Source organism: Thalassophryne amazonica, chromosome 6, assembly GCF_902500255.1.
Source record: "Thalassophryne amazonica chromosome 6, fThaAma1.1, whole genome shotgun sequence".
Lineage (NCBI taxonomy): Eukaryota > Metazoa > Chordata > Actinopteri > Batrachoidiformes > Batrachoididae > Thalassophryne > Thalassophryne amazonica.
Genome location: NC_047108.1, coordinates 83,818,736 through 83,838,312, shown reverse-complemented (window position 1 = coordinate 83,838,312; position 19,577 = coordinate 83,818,736).

Here is a 19,577-nt window from a genome sequence, read left to right as displayed (position 1 = left end):
CAAACAATAAAACATAATCACTAAGGTTGTGACTTAAGGCTAACAACCATTAAAAGATTAAAAATATAGTCATAACAAGATCATAGACATAAATTAAATAAATAATTCAACAGGCATGACACTACTAAAAAACAAAAAAAACAGTCCAAACTTGTGAGAATGATGAAATTATCCAAGTACATATTTTAAAGCAATACATTTCAATCATAATACTAGCACGTTGCCCATGGGGATCCACGGGCTCTAGATTGGGTAGTGTATATAAAATAGGTAGCTGACATTTTTCAAGGGTGGTGGTAAATGATGCAGTTTCTACAATGAGTTGGAATGGCATATGAGTCTAGAATGTTTTTAAAACCTTAGACATCAACAATTTTTAGAAGAACTCAACCCTTATATTCCTCTTAATTATATAATTTTTTAAAGTTAATTTCTGTCTTACTATATTTAGAATTTGTTTAGGTTCTTGTTATCATATACACACTATTATTATTATTATTGTTAATATTATTATCATTATCAGTATTATTATTTTTATTTTATTATTACTTCTATTTTGTCAATTGATTTTTAAATGGATCACAATGGAAATAAGTGTTGTACTTTCTTGTGTCATCCTTGTAATTTTAATGTATTTACAATTATATTATGAACTTACACTGAACTTAGGAAATAAAATCACACACATGCAGGCATGCAGGCATGCATGTACGCTTTTAATATAAAGATGATTACTGCCCCCTGGTGGAATAGCATGTGAGTCCAGAATGCAGTTAGCAATGTCCGTTGTTCAGTGTTTCTCCAAAAATATTAGTCCTATCAATGTTCCATTTTGGCAGCATTCATCCTTGACCAAAATATATAAGCATAACAAACAGCAAATGTCAGATCTCCCCAGTTTGTCCCTGATCGAAGCTGCACCTATGCATGCACAGCTTTTTTCATTTTCTGCATTCTGCCACAAGCAGGTGGTTTTATTTTCACACACCCACAGAACTGGTGGTGGAAGACATCAAATGCAGTACATTTTTCACTCATGGTACTGGCAACATGACACTTAACTAAACCGACTAAACCAATTGAACTACAAAAACACAATGAATCAATAATACGAGTGAAGCACCGCACAGCGGCGTGAAGCTCGCTCTATGGTAGATGAAGGCACAAACCGGAAATGGCACAAAACAATTCGGAAATGGCACAAAAAATCTGCCCATCAGGGAAAAGCCACAAAACGGATAACATTGTCATAAAAAGCCACAAACCAATATTAGACAAAGCCACAAACTGCAAATGCCACAAAAAAATCTCACCCATGGTGGACAAAGCCACAAACCGGACAACATTGTCGCAAAAATTCACAAACAGATGGTAGATGAAGAGCTTCGCTCATTCATGTCCACGAAATATACATATTACTAATAACACTGTTAAACTAATATAAACCACCCCCCCACCCCCTTGTGTCTCTCCACTCCCCTCACCCTGCCGTCCTCCCTGCCACCTTGAAGGCAGCGTGGTTTTTACTACTGCAGCCTTCAACTCCCGAAGATGGGCAGCACGGGCCCCTCCTGCTGCGGCCTTCACCCACTTTGCCTCAATTCGGATGATGGACTGCTTCAAGTTCAGTGCACATAAACAAAGTCAAATGTATATGTGTTGTCTTTAATTCTGATGTGTGCCATTATTACGTTCAACTAGTAATAATTGTGGATTAATTGTTGTATTTTGTCTTAGGTAATTGGAGTGTAAACGTAATTTTGTTGTTGTTGCACTCGTATAATGACAATGACAATAAATCTCATCTCATCTCATTTCTCATCGCATCTCACAATAACAACATGTAAAACCCCAAAACCCTGAACTCCCATGGTGCATTGCAGTACAATGCCCATTTTTCACTGTTGTTAGCTAATATTGCTAAAAATTCATCCTATCAACTTTCCGCTTTGGCAGCATTCATCCTTGACTCAAAATACATAAGCATACGAAATGGCAAATATCATCTCTCCCCAGTTTCTCCATGACTGAAGCCACACACACACGCAAGTACGCAAGCACACAGAGGCCACTTGGGTATATATAGATTAACTGATTTCAACCAAAAGTATATGTGGATGACAGTCAACCCCACAATTGCCTTTAAAGGGTTTGTTTTGGTAAAGGTCAAGGTCATTAGGGTCAAACATTAAAGTCTGTTTGTTTGGGGGTTTTTTCACTCCAGTGTCCAACAAACTAGGCATGGTGGGTTAAGGAATTTCCCATACTAGAAGAACTTCACGAAAGGTCACCCACAGGGGTCAAAGTCATTCATCTCAAAAGACAAAATGTATGTTTTTCACTCAGATTTGCACCAAACCAGCCAAAGGTCAGTCATAGGGGTCAATGTCACTGGATTCAAATATTAAATGTTCAAGGATTTTTTTCATAACAGTTTCCACCAACCTTGCTATGTAGATGAAGGTCAACTTGGAATTGTCTTTAAAGAGTTTGTTTCAGCAAAGAACAACATCCATTGGGTCAAATGTCAAAATCTTGAATTTCATTCCGATTTTCACCAAACCTGGCACAAATGTGGAGGTTAGTTCTGCACTTGCCCAGCAATGTTAAATTTGCCAAAAGTCAAACATTAACGCAAAGGTCATGTGTGCTGATTTGTTGGCCTACGTCACCCGGGTCCTGATTTCTACTATTTGGTATGTAAATTGACTACAAATTTGCCTATTAAATAATTAATTTCTATTTATTTATTAGCCTTGGAATAGGGATTCAAATATGGCATTAACAATATGATCAAAATTCACATCTGGAAAAAATGGATAATAAATTTCAAAAGACCAGACAGCCTTGAACTTACCGTAGCAACCCATGCAGTCTATAATAGTCGACTTCTGCAAAGGATGTTGGGAAACACATGGTGACAGCCAATCAGAGTAGAGATGCATGGTGACATCAGCTGGCAGCTCGCTCGATCCAAGGTGGCAGAAAATGCTCCGAAAAATCTTTTTCTGCATAAATGTAATATGTTTCTCATATATTATGTAAACGTTAGTGAGAAATAAAGACCTCTGAATCTAAAAATGCTATTTTTGAAACCAGATAACACCTGTGACTTAATTTGCAAGACATAATAAAGATGTTTGTGTGCACACTCCGTGTATGCGCATCACAGGAGGTCAAAGGTAACTTGTGGTTATTTCAAAACCTCATGCATGCACACATGCTGTTCCTTCTGCAGACAGCATTAAAAATACAATATGTGTTATGGAATTCCTCCCAGATAAATATGTTCACTTCATTAAAATTAGCTTTAATTTTGCAACACGTTTCAAAAATAAACCTACATTGTAATGCTAGGATTTCAGTAGAAAGTAAAATTTTGCCAGTTTTGTGAAATTTGAAAGAACACAGCTTTAAAAACAGTAAATGATTTGATTACATCACAAAATAATTAACTGTTTCAGTACACTTGAATCTCTAAATGACACAATTCACAATGACACAACTGATAATTGTTGTGAAGTATTTAAAACTAAATAAAGGAAATGTTTCACAAAACAATTAACTTTTAAACATGCTTAAAACAATAATGAAATGTTTTTTTTTCAAATCATTAAATGAAGGCATGTTATTATTTCCAGATTGCTTCAACAGTAAATCAACAATAGCTTCAGAAAATAATTCACAGTTTCAAAACATTTCAAACAATAAGTAAAACTCTTGCTTGAAACAAGAACTGTTTAAAAAAAAACCTAAGACATAATTAAACAACTGATTCATACGATCATTCCTTGTTTTGAAATACTTAAAACTAATGCTTCAGACAATAAATTATTTTTCAAAATGCTCAAAACAGTAAATGAAACAAGTGCATCAGAAAATAATTTACTGTTTTATACACTTAAAACATTTAATAAAATAGTCAAATTTTAAAAATAGATATTATTTTCTAAATGCTTGAACAAAACAGAAAATACAGTACTTCACTGTTTTTAGAAGAACGGGTGAGAAAACGCTTCTGAAAAAGACTCACTGTTCCAAAATGCTTGAGTTTTTTTGAAAAGCTTGAAATGTTTCTCCAGAAAATGACTGAAATGAAAACAACAATTCAAGCAAATCCTACAGAATAGGATTCAGAGCCTTAAAAAGCTTGAAACACTACATGAAACCACTCTGACCTACTTGGAACCCACCGTCAGTGTCACAAGGTTCTGACTCAACCCCTGGTGTGACAGAATGAGGGGTGCCGATTCAGATAGGAAATGAGAGCGTGGAGGATATTTTGGTGCATGTGAGTTGTTAGTAGGCCCGAGGGATCCCCTCCTGATAATCTCCCACTAATCATCTAATCCTCCACCCCTCAGGTGAACACACTGGAAAGCAGCACTTGACATCAAGTGAAAGCCCCACAACAAGCTCATGAACCCCATGCTTTCACACACAAAAACAAATATGCACATACATACAAATGAATATGTCACACAAATAACAACTCTGCTCTGCTCCTACTGATACAATTCCTCTCAACACGCCAATGTACATTTGCTGCCCCCCCCCCCAAAAAACACCCTATCCTCTTGTTTCCATGGCAACGGACCATAGAGCAGTGCATATATGAAGCAGCAGGCAGCAGGCGAAATCACGGGCGTGAGAGGCATACTGTCACCTCAGCCTCCCAGGAGAAGCGACACAATACTGTACTACTGTACTACCTCAGTATCTGCTGCTCTGATTTACAGGATGCACTGCACGCATTTTATCCTCTACGGTGACGTTTTATAGAAGACCGTGCTGATGGACCGATAGCTGCGATTTGTGAGTAAGCATGTGGAGTCTTCCTACTGCTGTGAAAGGCATTCATGAACCACCACCTGCACAGAGACTGCGGGTGTTCTGCCCCCCCCCCCCCTTTATATTTAGTTGAGTTTTTTTTTGTGTGTGTGTGTGGTTTCCAGTGCTGGCAGTGGCCATCCTGTCCTTGAGTGCCATGAAGGATTACAGCAGCATGTGCCATGTGACCTTAATTCCCCCTCTGCCTTCTCTGCTGCACACCATCCATCAGCATCAGGATGTACAGTGCATCTGGAAAGTATTTGCAGTGCTTCACTTTTTCCACATTTTGTTACGTTACAGCCTTATTCCAAAATGGAGTGAATTATTTTTTTCATCCTCTAAATTCTACTCACAACACCCATAATGACAACATGAACAAGTTTCTTGAAATTTTTTGCAAATTTATTTTCCGTGGTGACCCCGAGTGTAAACAAGGGAGCAGCCGAATGGACTCTTAAAAATAAAAAACTAAAGCGCTGCCACACATAGCAAGAATGTGCAGGAACCAGCCCAACACAGCAAATATTTCCATAATTGGATGCAGTCAGGAGGGAAAGAGGGTATGGCATCCAAAGCACATGCAGACAACATTTAGACGACACAGACTGCCGTCAGGCGGCCATAACAGGCCCTGAGACTGCCCGATGTCCAAACGTCTGGATGGCAAACACGGGACCGGAGTGGGGGGGAGGGCTGTGTTACTCACCTTTGCACAGTTCCTGCCAATACTGAACATTGGAGTACAACCAACGTATGGACCTGACTCATGCCATATGTGTCAAAGCCGGCATGGTGCGGTCACTCACTCAGTCATGCAATCACATCTGTGCTCTTCCTCCACTTCCCAGTGTTACTGACCTCACATGCATGTACGTGTGTGTATAGTGCTGGACTGATGACATGATCGTTGGGTGTGTGTTTGTATGTGTGTTCATAATGGTTGAATGAGCAGTGGGCCATGTTTTATTGTGTCTTGGCTCACTTCAGCAGCACAACACAACTCTGTACACTGTGATGGTTGGATTATCACATGGGATTTATTTTTGCATGCTTGATTAGAGCACACAGCAGCCGGTTGAGAGGATTTTAACCACAGGCTGTGGTCTCGGCTCCACATCCACCCTGTGCTGTGAAACACTCCTGGGCCATTGTTGGGGGTGAGATTAATGTTGTCACAGCCTGACACAACAGTTCCACATCATATCTCCTACAGAGTTAGAAGGTGATCAAGTAATAATATGTATATTACAGAGGTGAGAGCTGTTCAGCTCTGAGCCTGACGAGTGCAATGACGCGTTACTGTGTATGAGACCACGGAGAGACGCAGCTGTCCGGAATACTGTATATACAGATATGATGGAGACAATAGTTCACATTATTTACGTGACCTTGGGAAGGAATGGACAGATATCTGTACCGTAAGGTCTATTGTGGATGTAACAGCCTATTCAGATTTACAGCGGCGTGTGCGCAATACTGCATGGTGCTTTCGGTTTGATATAGTGCCGTTCACATTCACTGTACATGATGAAGCGTGCCACATACATATCAACAATTCCTTTGCGCTTCCGGGGGGGGGGGCATTGGAGGTGGACATTATTATACATAGCACATGCTGGTCATACCGGCAGGCTTTGCCATGCCAGATACATCTCGAGGTTCCCTCATATGTGCTTAAATTGGATCCTGTTCGGATCCTGTTTTTCCGCCATCAGAATATGTAAATTGCTGTCAGATGGTGCTCAGATTGCACATGGACTGCCGTCAGATAGGTGTCTCATCTTGACAGCACCCGGAGGGTTTTGAACACGTGGAACACATTTGGGGCTGCCGGCCGATTGGGACCAACTGTGTGAACTCTCACAGATGGCTGTCAGAATGTTTTCGAACTGCAACTTGACACTTTTCGGATGTGGGCCGAATCGTCATTCTGATGCTGTTCGGCCTAATTCTGGCTATGAGTGACAGGGTATAAGAAATCATATGTACATAAAGTATTCACACTCTTTGCTCAATACTTTGTCAATGCACCTTTGGCAACAATTACAGCCTCCAGTCTTCTTGAATATGATGCCACAAGCTTGGTGCACCCTATCTTTGGGCAGTTTTGCCCATTCCTCATTGCAGCACCTCTCAAGCTCCATCAGGTTGGATGGGGAGTGTTGATGCACAACCATTTTTCAGCTTTCTCCAGAGATGTTCAATTGGATTCAGGTCTGGGTTCTGGCTGGGCTACTCAAGGACATTCACAGAGTTGATATCTTGGCTGTGTGCTTAGGGTCAGTGTCCCTGCTGAAAGATGAACCGTCGTCCCAGTCTGAGGTCAAGAGCACTCTGGAGCAGGTTTTCTTCCAGGATGTCTCTGTACATTGCTCCATTCATCTTTCCCTCAATCCTGACTAGTCTCCCAGTTCCTGCTGCTGGAAAACATCCCTACAGCATGATGCTACCACCACCATGCTTCATGATGTCTGGTTTCCTTGAAACATTACGCCTGGCATTCACACCAAATAGTTCAATCTTAGTATCATCTAGGGTTGGGTATCGAGAACCGGTTCTTTTCAAGTATCATTAAGAAATGATTCGATCCACCGATATCAATAGCCTTTTTGCTTAACGATTCCCTTATCGGTCCTTCAGAGCAGCCGTTGTTTTTGAGGGTGTTTGTGGGGAAAATGATCATTCCTCTACATTGATTACAGACCCTGCAGTGGCTTTGTAATCAACCATTTCTGCAGCGCGACAGCTCTTTGAAGTGTGAACCAATGAAGCAATGCTTCGATCCACTAGCTCGTTGGTTCTTTGATTTGCTGTTCTTCAGAAATGGCAAGTCTGCTTTTTAACCCCTCTCAAAGCCATTAAAATATCGTGAGTCACTTTTGTGTGATTAAAGTCACTAACTGGACTCATGTCTGTTGTAGTCAAGAAAAGAGAATTGTCCTCCGTTCCGCTGGCATAGCTCCAAACCTCTGCGCGGCTCTCTGCTGAGACAGAGTCTGGTCAGAATTAATCACTTTAAAATTAATTGCTGTTTTAAATAAAATGACACCTCTTACAAACGTAATACAGACAAGCAAACTACAATAGACTAAAACGGTTTTTTTTCCTCCCAAATGAGACATCCTGCATTCTGTTATAAATTACATCCTGACGTGCAGCACAGCCAGCTGAGCTGAGCTCAGATGTATGAAAGACATTCATACCAATATTGTCTGAAAGGAAATGCTTTTGACAATAACTACAAATTTTGTTTATTTCAATTTTTGTCCAGAGATCAAGGATCCACCATGTAGAGTTTATTATGTCCAAAGTTTAAGGATCCAGTGACAAATTTCATATTTATTTACTTTAAGACTCAATAAAATGTTGTTCAATATCAATTTAATCAGCTTATAAAGCACCAAATCACAGCAAAAGCTATCTCAAGGCACCTCACATAGAACAGCTCAACATAAAAATTTAAATAAATAAAAAAAAATTAAAATACATAATTAAAAACATAAGTAAAAGAATAAAACAGATAAAAAAATAAAAAAAACTATTCATAAGAAAGAGAATTTTAAAAAAGGCTTTAAGTCTTGACTTAAAAATGTCCATGGACTCCAACTGCCTCACGGTCACAGGAAGACTGTTCCATAAGAAAAGCTCTTTGACCCGCTGACATAGAAAACCTGTAAAGCCTACTTTTATTATACAAAAATTCACAAGAAGTATTGATAAGTAATCAGATCAATAAGCGGAATCGATAATGGTATCGATATCAATAAAATCTTATCGATACCTATCCATAGTCATCAGACCAGAGAATTTTGTTTTTGAAGGTATGAGAGGCCTTCAAGTGCCTTTTGACAGACTTCAGCCAGGCTGCCATGTGCCTTTTACTAAGGAGTGGATTCCGTTTGACACTCTATCACACAGGCCTGACTGGTGGATTGCTGCAGAGATTGTTGTCCTTCTGGAAGGTTCTCCTCTCTCCACAGAGGAATGCTGGAGCTCTGACAGAGTGACCATCGGGTTCTTGGCACCTCCCTGACTAAGGTACTTCTCCCATGATCACTCAGTTTAGACGGGCGGCCAGCACTAGGAAGAGTACTGGTAGATCTGAACTTCTTCCATTTATGGATGATGGAGGCCACTGTGCTCATTGGGACCTTCAAAGCAGCAGAAATGTTTCTGTACCCTTCCCCAGATTTGTGCCTTGAGACAATTCTGTCTCAAAGGTCTACAGACAATTCCTTTGACTTCATGCTTGGTTTGTGCTCTGACCTGCACTGTCAACTGTGGGACCTTATATGTAGACAGGTGTGTGACTTTCCAAATAATGTCCAATCAACTGAATATACCCCAGGTGGACTCCAATTAAGCTATACAAACATCTCTAGGATGATCAGTGGAAACAGGATGCACCTCAGCTCAATTTTGAGCTTCATGGCAAAAGCTGTGAATACTGTAAGTAATTTCTTTTCTTTTTTTAATAAATTTGCACCAAAAATCCCCAAGAATAACTTTTTTTCACATTGTCATTATGGGGGGTGTGGTGTGTAGAATTTGAGGTTACAAATTTCAGCCATTTTGGAATAAGGGCTATAACATAACAAAATGGGGAAAAAGTGAAGCGCTGTGAATACTTTCCAGATGCACTGTACATGCCACGTGCATGCACCTTTAAGCATATGAGTAGTGTTCTGTCTTTATGTGATTATGTAGGCCGCTATGTTTATCTCATAGCCATTAATAGATGGCTTAAAGCAGATAAACGCCATGAGGTCTGATTGTATAAGCATGGGCACATGTGTGTGCCAGTTATTGTTTGTCAAAGGAGGCAAAAGTGTGAATCCTCAACCATAGCCACAACAGCATGTGCGAATATATCACATTCATCCTCAGTACTCTAAAACCCCTCTGATTCTCTGATTCTTCTTCTCAGCCTAAAGAAGCTTGAATTCCCACAAAGACATCAGACTGCTGTAAGAGGAGGAGGGACGACCTGAGGAAGGGATGGATGGATGGATGGATGGATGGATGGATGGATGGATGGATGGATGGATGGATGGATGGATGGATGGATGGATGGGGATGGATGGATGGATGGATGGAGGATGGGTATGGATGGATGGATGGATGGATGGATGGGTGCCATTTACTGGGAATACTAAGAAGTGCATTTTTTATTCTTGCTGGTTACATTAGTTGAATTAGAGGACTCTAACAACCGCAATGCATTTGCCCAAGGCCCAACATCCCTCTGATGTTTGTCTGTCACTTGTGTCGGTAGCATGGCCCAAGTAGAATTGAAATAGTACACCTGTCAATAAGGAATCATAGACTTTAATCCTTTAATCCTGGTATCTGTTTCTGATCATCCTGACCACTGAATTTATACCCTGGTGCTTTGTTACTGATTACACCTGTTAAACATGTACACGGGATCAGGATCAAAGGAATCGGGATCAAAGAAATCAGGATCAAAGCAATCAGGATCAAGCACCACCGAGGCCTTGGTGACACCCATCCTGACAAGGTCTGCATAATCACGGGTACACCAAAATTAAAAGTCTATAACTGTTTTATTATATGGTAAACAAGAAATTGGGAGTTTGTCAAACATACAAAACTGAAAAATCAATCTCAAGTTTCAGCTCTTTATTATTACTGTCATACTGCACCAACAGGTCCAAAATACTTCATGAGCACAATCTCTGAAGCCCCTTTCACACCGGGGCTGCCTCGAGCTTCCTGTGGTGTCATGACGACGCAGGAATGTCTGTGTCAGGTGTGCGCAGCAGGGGGCAGAGAGAAGGTGAGAACGCAGCCTGCAGGTTCTCCTGCACAGAGGAATCAGAGTGCAGTTTGGCTGCAGACAGACTGTGCACTCTGATTTATCTTCTAGTTTATATTTGTGGTGAGCTGCAGGTCTGTGCTCTGAGTTCTGTTATAGTTTATCTTTCCTACACTTGTTATGCACCGTAATACCAGCTTTTTTAAAGAAAACAACAGGAATGTTTTAAGCCAAAAATAAACATACACAGAGTGATGTTTCTTGAAATAAATGGCCATTTTCAAATCCCTCAGAAATTACCTGATGTGATTGTTGCTTTAAATGAGAAGTAGCTGAGGAGTGACATAATGCCCCGAACAGCTCGTCTCTTTCCCACAGAGAGTGTGGGCGTGTCACACAGCGCAAACAGAAGCTAAAAAGTCGATGGAAGTGGAAAAAGAACCATTTCAGAAACACTGACATTTAAATTGAAAAGGCTGTGTGTTTTGCATAACATTACTTTTTTTATTATTACCAACATTTGCCTTTAAATTGAAAGAACGCGTTTGATACCATGGATCATCATATTCTACTTGATAGGCTGGAGAATCATTTTGGGATTACTGGGAGTGCCCTTGCATGGTTGACGTCTATACCTGACCAGTCATTTTCACTGTGTTTTGTACAATAACACTACCTATAAACTTAGTGACATGAAATTTGGGGTTCCACAGGGGTCTGTCTTAGGCTGTCTTGGAATTACCTTTCACTGCTATGCTGACGACACTCAGTTATACATGCCGATAACTGCTGGCAATCTCATCCACATAAAATCCTTAGAAGATTGCCTTGCTTCAGTGAAAGGCTGAATGTCTATCAACTTTCTACTTTTAAACTCTGATAAGACTGAAATTATGGTTCTTGGTCCAGTGAGACATCGGCATCAATTTGACCAGCACTTAGCCTAGGCTCGTGTGTCCTACATTACACTGACAAAGTGAGGAACCTTGGGGTCATTTTTAATCCTATGTTGTCCTTTGACCTTCACATTAGAGAACTGCTTTCATCCACCTGTGAAATATAGCGAAGATTCGTCCCATCCTGCCTATGGCTGATGCTGAGACCCTGATTCATGCGTTTGTTTCTTCTAGATTGGACGACTGCAATATTATAGTTTCTGGTTTACCGCAGTCCAGCATTAGGGCTCTCTAACTGGTTCAAAATGCTGCTGCCAGACTGTTGACATGAAGTCGAAAGTTTGACCACATTACACCCATTTTGGCATCTCTTCACTGGCTTCCTGTCCCTGTGAGATCAGATTTTAAGGTTCTGCTACTAGCCTATAAAACTGTTCACGGACTGGCACCTCCCTACTTAGCTGACCTAATTACACCCTATGTGCCTGCCCGGGCTCTGCGTTCTCAGGGTGCAGGACTACTTTGTGTCCTTAGGGTGAATAAAAAGTCTGCAGGTCACAGAGCTTTCTCTTATCGTGCCCCTGTTTCTGTGGAATGATCTCCCTGCATCAATAAAACAGTTAGTTCTGTTGAGACTTTCAAGTCTAGACTTAAGACGCAATTATTTCCTTTTTGTGTGGCTAGCATACTGGCATAGTATGTTACTACGCTTTTTAACTCTTTTAAGTCATTTTATTAGGAAACAGAACATGCCTCAACTTTATCTAAATTCTGGGTCTTTTAGTGAAGCTTAGGGCTAGCGGCCAGCGATCACCTTAGTATTTCTTCTGTTTTTCTTGTTACTTAATGCTGACAAATTATACTGTATTTGTTGTCTTTCTGATGCCTGATTCTGTTTTCTTCTCTCTGTTTGAGGTGCAGCTCCATCCAGAGATGGGTGTGGTGTTTGTTTCTGTAACCCTCCTGTCCTGTGCACCGGCAACATTTCTTGTATATTTGTTTTGTGAATTGTTTTGTAAATTATGTCGGTAGCATGGCCCAAGCAGAGGGTCACCCCTTTGAGTCTGGTCTGCTTGAGGTTTCTTCCTCAAATCATCAAAGGGAGTTTTTCCTTACCACTGTCGCCTGTGTGCTTGCTCTGGGGGTTAGTAAGGTTGGACCTTACATGTGTGAAGCGCCTTGAGGCAACTTTGTTGTGATTTGGTGCTATATAAATTAAATAAATTGAAATTGAAGAATGCATCCTGATTCAAAAAACCGTCTCCACCAAATTTGACTGAAAATCATTTCTTTATTTTAAGATATTCGGGTAACAAAAAAACAGCAAATGCTTTGTCTTTGAAAGAGGGCAGAGATTAGATTAGCCATAGGTATTAAAGGCACTGCGCTGCAGTGGTTTGAATCATATTTGTCTAATAGATTACAATTGTTCATGTAAATGGGGAATCTTCTTCACAGACTAAAGTTAATTATGGAGTTCCACAAGGTTCTGTGCTAGGACCAATTTTATTCACTTTATACATGCTTCCCTTAGGCAGTATTATTAGACGGTATTGCTTAAATTTTCATTGTTACGCAGATGATACCCAGCTTTATCTATCCATGAAGCCAGAGGACACACACCAATTAGCTAAACTGCAGGATTGTCTTACAGACATAAAGACATGGATGACCTCTAATTTCCTGCTTTTAAACTCAGATAAAACTGAAGTTATTGTACTTGGCCTCACAAATCTTAGAAACATGGTGTCTAACCAGATCCTTACTCTGGATGGCATTACCCTGACCTCTAGTAATACTGTGAGAAATCTTGGAGTCATTTTTGATCAGGATATGTCATTCAAAGCGTATATTAAACAAATATGTAGGACTGCTTTTTTGCATTTACGCAATATCTCTAAAATCAGAAAGGTCTTGTCTCAGAGTGATGCTGAAAAACTAATTCATGCATTTATTTCCTCTAGGCTGGACTATTGTAATTCATTATTATCAGGTTGTCCTAAAAGTTCCCTAAAAAGCCTTCAGTTAATTCAAAATGCTGCAGCTAGAGTACTGACAGGGACTAGAAGGAGAGAGCATATCTCACCCATATTGGCCTCTCTTCATTGGCTTCCTGTTAATTCTAGAATAGAATTTAAAATTCTTCTTCTTACTTATAAGGTTTTAAATAATCAGGTCCCATCTTATCTTAGGGACCTCGTAGTACCATATCACCCCAATAGAGCGCTTCGCTCTCAGACTGCAGGCTTACTTGTAGTTCCTAGGGTTTGTAAGAGTAGAATGGGAGGCAGAGCCTTCAGCTTTCAGGCTCCTCTCCTGTGGAACCAGCTCCCAATTCAGATCAGGGAGACAGACACCCTCTCTACTTTTAAGATTAGGCTTAAAACTTTCCTTTTTGCTAAAGCTTATAGTTAGGGCTGGATCAGGTGACCCTGAACCATCCCTTAGTTATGCTGCTATAGATGTAGACTGCTGGGGGGTTCCCATGATGCACTGTTTCTTTCTCTTTTTGCTCTGTATGCACCACTCTGCATTTAATCATTAGTGATCGATCTCTGCTCCCCTCCACAGCATGTCTTTTTCCTGGTTCTCTCCCTCAGCCCCAACCAGTCCCAGCAGAAGACTGCCCCTCCCTGAGCCTGGTTCTGCTGGAGGTTTCTTCCTGTTAAAAGGGAGTTTTTCCTTCCCACTGTAGCCAAGTGCTTGCTCACAGGGGGTCGTTTGACCGTTGGGGTTTTACATAATTATTGTATGGCCTTGCCTTACAATATAAAGCACCTTGGGGCAACTGTTTGTTGTGATTTGGCGCTATATAAAAAAATTGATTGATTGATTGATTGATTGAATTAAAAACAAGACAGTAAAAAAAAAAACTGGAATGAAAGAGGAGGTTTGGCGGGTGGGGTGGGTGGGGTGGAATAATATTAATTTCATGTATGTTTGTGTGTAAAGTCCAGGCAGTTTCACAGGGTGTCAACTCGGCATGGAATCAGACAGAAGAAACACAGTAATCTCGACAAGAGGTGTATAAAACTTGTTGTCTGTGATGCAGCAGAAGCGTAACCAACACAGCACCCTCCCTCACGACGGACCCACTGTTGTTGGTGACCTTAATTTAACCTCGACCCTGGCAGAAGGCAGTTGATTTACCAACAAAGAAAGATGACACAATGGAGCATAAAACCCATGCTAAACTCTGACCTCCAACCCTCCAGTCTCAACCCAAACTCTATTTGAAGCCAAATGCAACCTGCTCCATCAACATACATGCAAATGTTAAGACAGTAAGCCCCACATGGTCACCCATCAAACCTTTTCCATCCAATAAGAAGAATGCAATCATTGCCATTGCACACAAAATTTGTCTTTTGCATTTAACTCATTATGTTGTTGTTGTCCATTCAGCTTTGTTGTGGCTGGCGTGCCTGGCTGGCTTTTGTGTGTCTTTTGTTTCTGTCTTTTGGTTTTCCTCCCAGGTGGTGCGCATTTGGGACTGAGTGGCTGTGTGGCTGAGATATCAGGACCTCACCCTGATCACCTGCGGCTCGTCAGGACTCACAGCTGTGGTGCATCTACATGGATTGGAACATGGTGGCATTTAAGACTGGAGTACACAGTGTGTATTTGCCAGAGACTCGACCTTGTGACCAGACGGGTGAGATCGTCGTCTCTAGAGCCATCTCCCATCAGTGGATGCAGAGAACGTCCAGGTTTGATGCATGGTCTGTGAAAGAGGAGGGGGTGAGGTCTCACGCTCGTCAGCACACTTCCTGAGGTACGTTTGGTTTTGTGACTAACATTTATACAGTCAGTAAATGTGGTGTCCCTCACACCTTATTATATTGAGCTGTATGTTAGTCGTTTAAATCAGCTTCCACTGCAGTGGAGTTTTGTGAACGGGGTGTGCTATGCCTGCAGGGTGGGAAGCTGATTTGCAATTAAGCCAGGAAGTGTTTGCTGTTTGTACACCTTTGAGTGGTCTCTCTGTGTGTTGAGTGTGGACTCACATAATGATTTCTTCTTTCACAGACTCGGTTTGTCGCGGCCACCTGGGGGGTGTCGGCGGGGTCCTTGGGTCCGAACAGTTTTCTGGCTCCGGACCGTTAGCGCTGCTGGGAGCGCACCGCAATCCACCACGCCAGACCGCGCACTCTTTTGTTGTTTTCGTATCACTTCACTGTTATGTTTATTAAACTCTGTTATCCTTTGTACCGTGCTCTGCTTATTTCATACTGGGTCCTTCAAACGCTGGTCGGTTCTCCGGGCTGTGTCTGACACATAACAAGCTTCTCCCATTCTGTTCGGGGTCGCCACAGTGGATACAGCCAGATCCGCATTGGTATTTGGCACAAGTTTTACACCGGATGCCCTTCCTGACGCAACTCCAGTTTTACCTGGAAACACACACAACCGCTGGTGTTCAGAAGAGGTCTCCCATCCAAGTACTAACCAGATGCTGCACTGCTTAGCTTCTGAGATCTGATGGATCAGGCTGACACAGAGCAGACCGGCTGCTGCATTTAACCCAACACCAGGGACAAACTACACATTTGGCAAGTGGAGCATTTTACCTAATACCTGAAGGAAACCCACGCACATACACAAACTCCACACAGAATTGTCAGTACTGAACCCTGGATTTTCTTGGTGTGAGGCAAGAGCACTAAAAACTGTATGACCGTGCTGCTTGTACATAACACATGCCAGTATTTTGCCAATATCATGCAAGCAGCAGTGGCCTTGATGGATCAGACCTACACAGTAAATTTTGCAGAGTACATAGTAAAATCACCAGTGTTAATTTAACACTGGTGGTTTTACTGTGAAACATTTACTCTGCTTGGATAACATTTGGTCCCAGTCCAAATAGAGTTAAATATACTCTATGACAATGCTAAATCAACTCTATCACAGTGTAAAATCAACTCTTATTGGAGTAGAAACATGATTTGACAAGAGGGTAGAGCTGATTTCACTCTACAATAGAGTGTATTTTACTCTATTTAGACTGGGACCAAATGTTATCCTGACAGAGTATATTTTACTCAGCAAAATTTACTGTGTACGTGTTACAAATGAAAGAAATGGACAAACAAACTCATCTGCACCTACATGTAAATTCAACCCCACCAGGCACCCATCATACATGAGCTGATCAGATATTTCTCTGCAACAAGACCAGAAATGTTTCGCAAACATAGTACATTCTGTAGTACATTGGAGTGAGCCTTCTTTGTCTGTTATATGGCTGGATTGTGTGAACAGTGTTTGTAAAGTGTTTTTGTGTCAAAGCACAGGTTTCTACACATCTAAATCATGGTTATCAGCAATTCATTTCAAAGAAAGTGAGAAAAAGAAAAGTGACATTAAAATGTGCTGCAATCCAGAGTTGTTAAAGTTGTATTTTTTTGTCTTTTAGTTATTTCTTTCATTTAAGTATTTCTTGTGTTCAATTCCATTTCATGTTTTTATTTGTGCTTTGCTTCATCACTCTGTGGTGAACTTGTTCATGGAAGGCAAGTGTGAGCTCTGTGTTTTTAAAATACCAGAAAGTCATTGCACTTTAATTTTGACCAGTTTTAGTTTATATGAAGTACAAGTCTTTCATGTGAATGATGCACCAGCTTTGCACCTGACCATTCCTCATTTGTAGATGAACATACCCACTGGCACAGTGAGCCCAAGAACATTGCACTTTCTTGTGAGGTTTTGTTTTTTGTTTTCCTTGTGTGTTGTTTTCACGTGGTTGTGGAAATGATAACTGCAATAGCGGGAAAAATGCATTTGCATTTAGTTATGCATCATTTTCAGCACAGTAGAAGATAAGGATCTATGTGTCTTTTTCATCTCCCAAAATATCATTCACATCATATAATCAAATATATTTAAGGGTGCATGCCAGAAGACCTTGCTTCATGCTTTATTTCCTTTTGATTTAACAGGAGAATATTTTCAGTTAAACTGTAATACCTTCATGCATTTCTACCATTGGTGGCACCAGAGGGTTTTTAGTTTTGTTTTGTCTGAATACAGTAATTATTTAGTGGTGCAATAATTGGGGAAATGGACAGGTACAGCAACAAAAAATAAAGTAAAAGCTAATAACTAATAGCAGAGACAGGATAGAGTCTGCTCTCCTTTAGGTGGTGCTATTTGCTTTCAAACTTTTCTGAATATTGGTCTCATTTTTACCCTGTTCAGGCTCCTGGATGGAGTTGTTTGACAAGGAAATTATGTATTTCTGATCACGCAAGAATACCAAAACAAATGTATTACTAAGACAAATACATGCATTTTGTGATAATGTGAGTGGTGCATAAATATCAGTTATGTGCTGTGGAAACTGGGGGCGCTATAGGACCAATGAGTCATCTAAAGTGGAAAGCCGGGGCTGAGATGTTATCTTTCTCATGGGGTTACTGTGGGTGAGGCTGATGAAATTCTTGGGTGGTTGCAGACCCATCTAGCCCCCTCTACAGTCCCTTGATTGAGAAAGTAATGACAAGATGAGTCAAAAAAACAAAAAGGTCACGTGACTCATGGTGCCATCTTGGGTTCAAAATCGTGTTTGCTATTAATCTATCTGCATGTAAATCCAACTTTTTTTCTTTTTTTTTTTGGATGTGCACCTGTTAAATCAGAGACAAAAGGCTGTGATTTGACACTTTTCTGCTTTCACTGCTTCATGTGCCATCATATTTTAATAGTTTTTACAGTGCGCACACTGATTACAAATGGATCAGAAAAGTCTGCAACTTTACAGCATGAAGGTTATAAATGATCTTCTTATGGCCTCAGACAGTGGACTTATCTCTGTGATTGTTCTGTTAGACCTCAGTGCTGCTTTTGATACTGTTGACCATAAAATTTTATTACAGAGATTAGAGCATGCCATAGGTATTAAAGGCACTGCGCTGCGGTGGTTTGAATCATATTTATCTAATAGATTACAATTTGTTCATGTAAATGGGGAATCTTCTTCACAGACTAAGGTTAATTATGGAGTTCCACAAGGTTCTGTGCTAGGACCAATTTTATTCACTTTATACATGTTTCCCTTAGGCAGTATTATTAGACGGCATTGCTTAAATTTTCATTGTTACGCAGATGATACCCAGCTTTATCTATCCATGAAGCCAGAGGACACACACCAATTAGCTAAACTGCAGGATTGTCTTACAGACATAAAGACATGGATGACCTCTAATTTCCTGCTTTTAAACTCAGGTAAAACTGAAGTTACTGAACTTGGCCCCACAAATCTTAGAAACATGGTGTCTAACCAGATCCTTACTCTGGATGGCATTACCCTGACCTCTAGTAATACTGTGAGAAATCTTGGAGTCATTCTTGATCAGGATATGTCATTCAATGTGCATATTAAACAAATATGTAGGACTGCTTTTTTGCATTTGCGCAATATCTCTAAAATTAGAAAGGTCTTGTCTCAGAGTGATGCTGAAAAACTAATTCATGCATTTATTTCCTCTAGACTGGACTATTGTAATTCATTATTATCAGGTTGTCCTAAAAGTTCCCTGAAAAGCCTTCAGTTAATTCAAAATGCTGCAGCTAGAGTACTGACAGGGACTAGAAGGAGAGAGCACATCTCACCCATATTGGCCTCTCTTCATTGGCTTCCTGTTAATTCTAGAATAGAATTTAAAATTCTTCTTTTTACTTATAAGGTTTTGAATAATCAGGTCCCATCTTATCTTAGGGACCTCATAGTACCATATCACCCCAATAGAGCGCTTTGCTCTCAGACTGCAGGCTTACTTGTAGTTCCTAGGGTTTGTAAGAGTAGAATGGGAGGCAGAGCCTTCAGCTTTCAGGCTCCTCTCCTGTGGAAACAGCTCCAAATTCAGATCAGAGAGACAGACACCCTCTCTACTTTTAAGATTAGGCTTAAAACTTTCCTTTTTGCTAAAGCTTATAGTTAGGGCTAGATCAGGTGACCCTGAACCATCCCTTAGTTATGCTGCTATAGACTTAGACTGCTGGGGGGTTCCCATGATGCACTGAGTGTTTCTTTCACTTTTTGCTCTGTATGCACCACTCTGCATTTA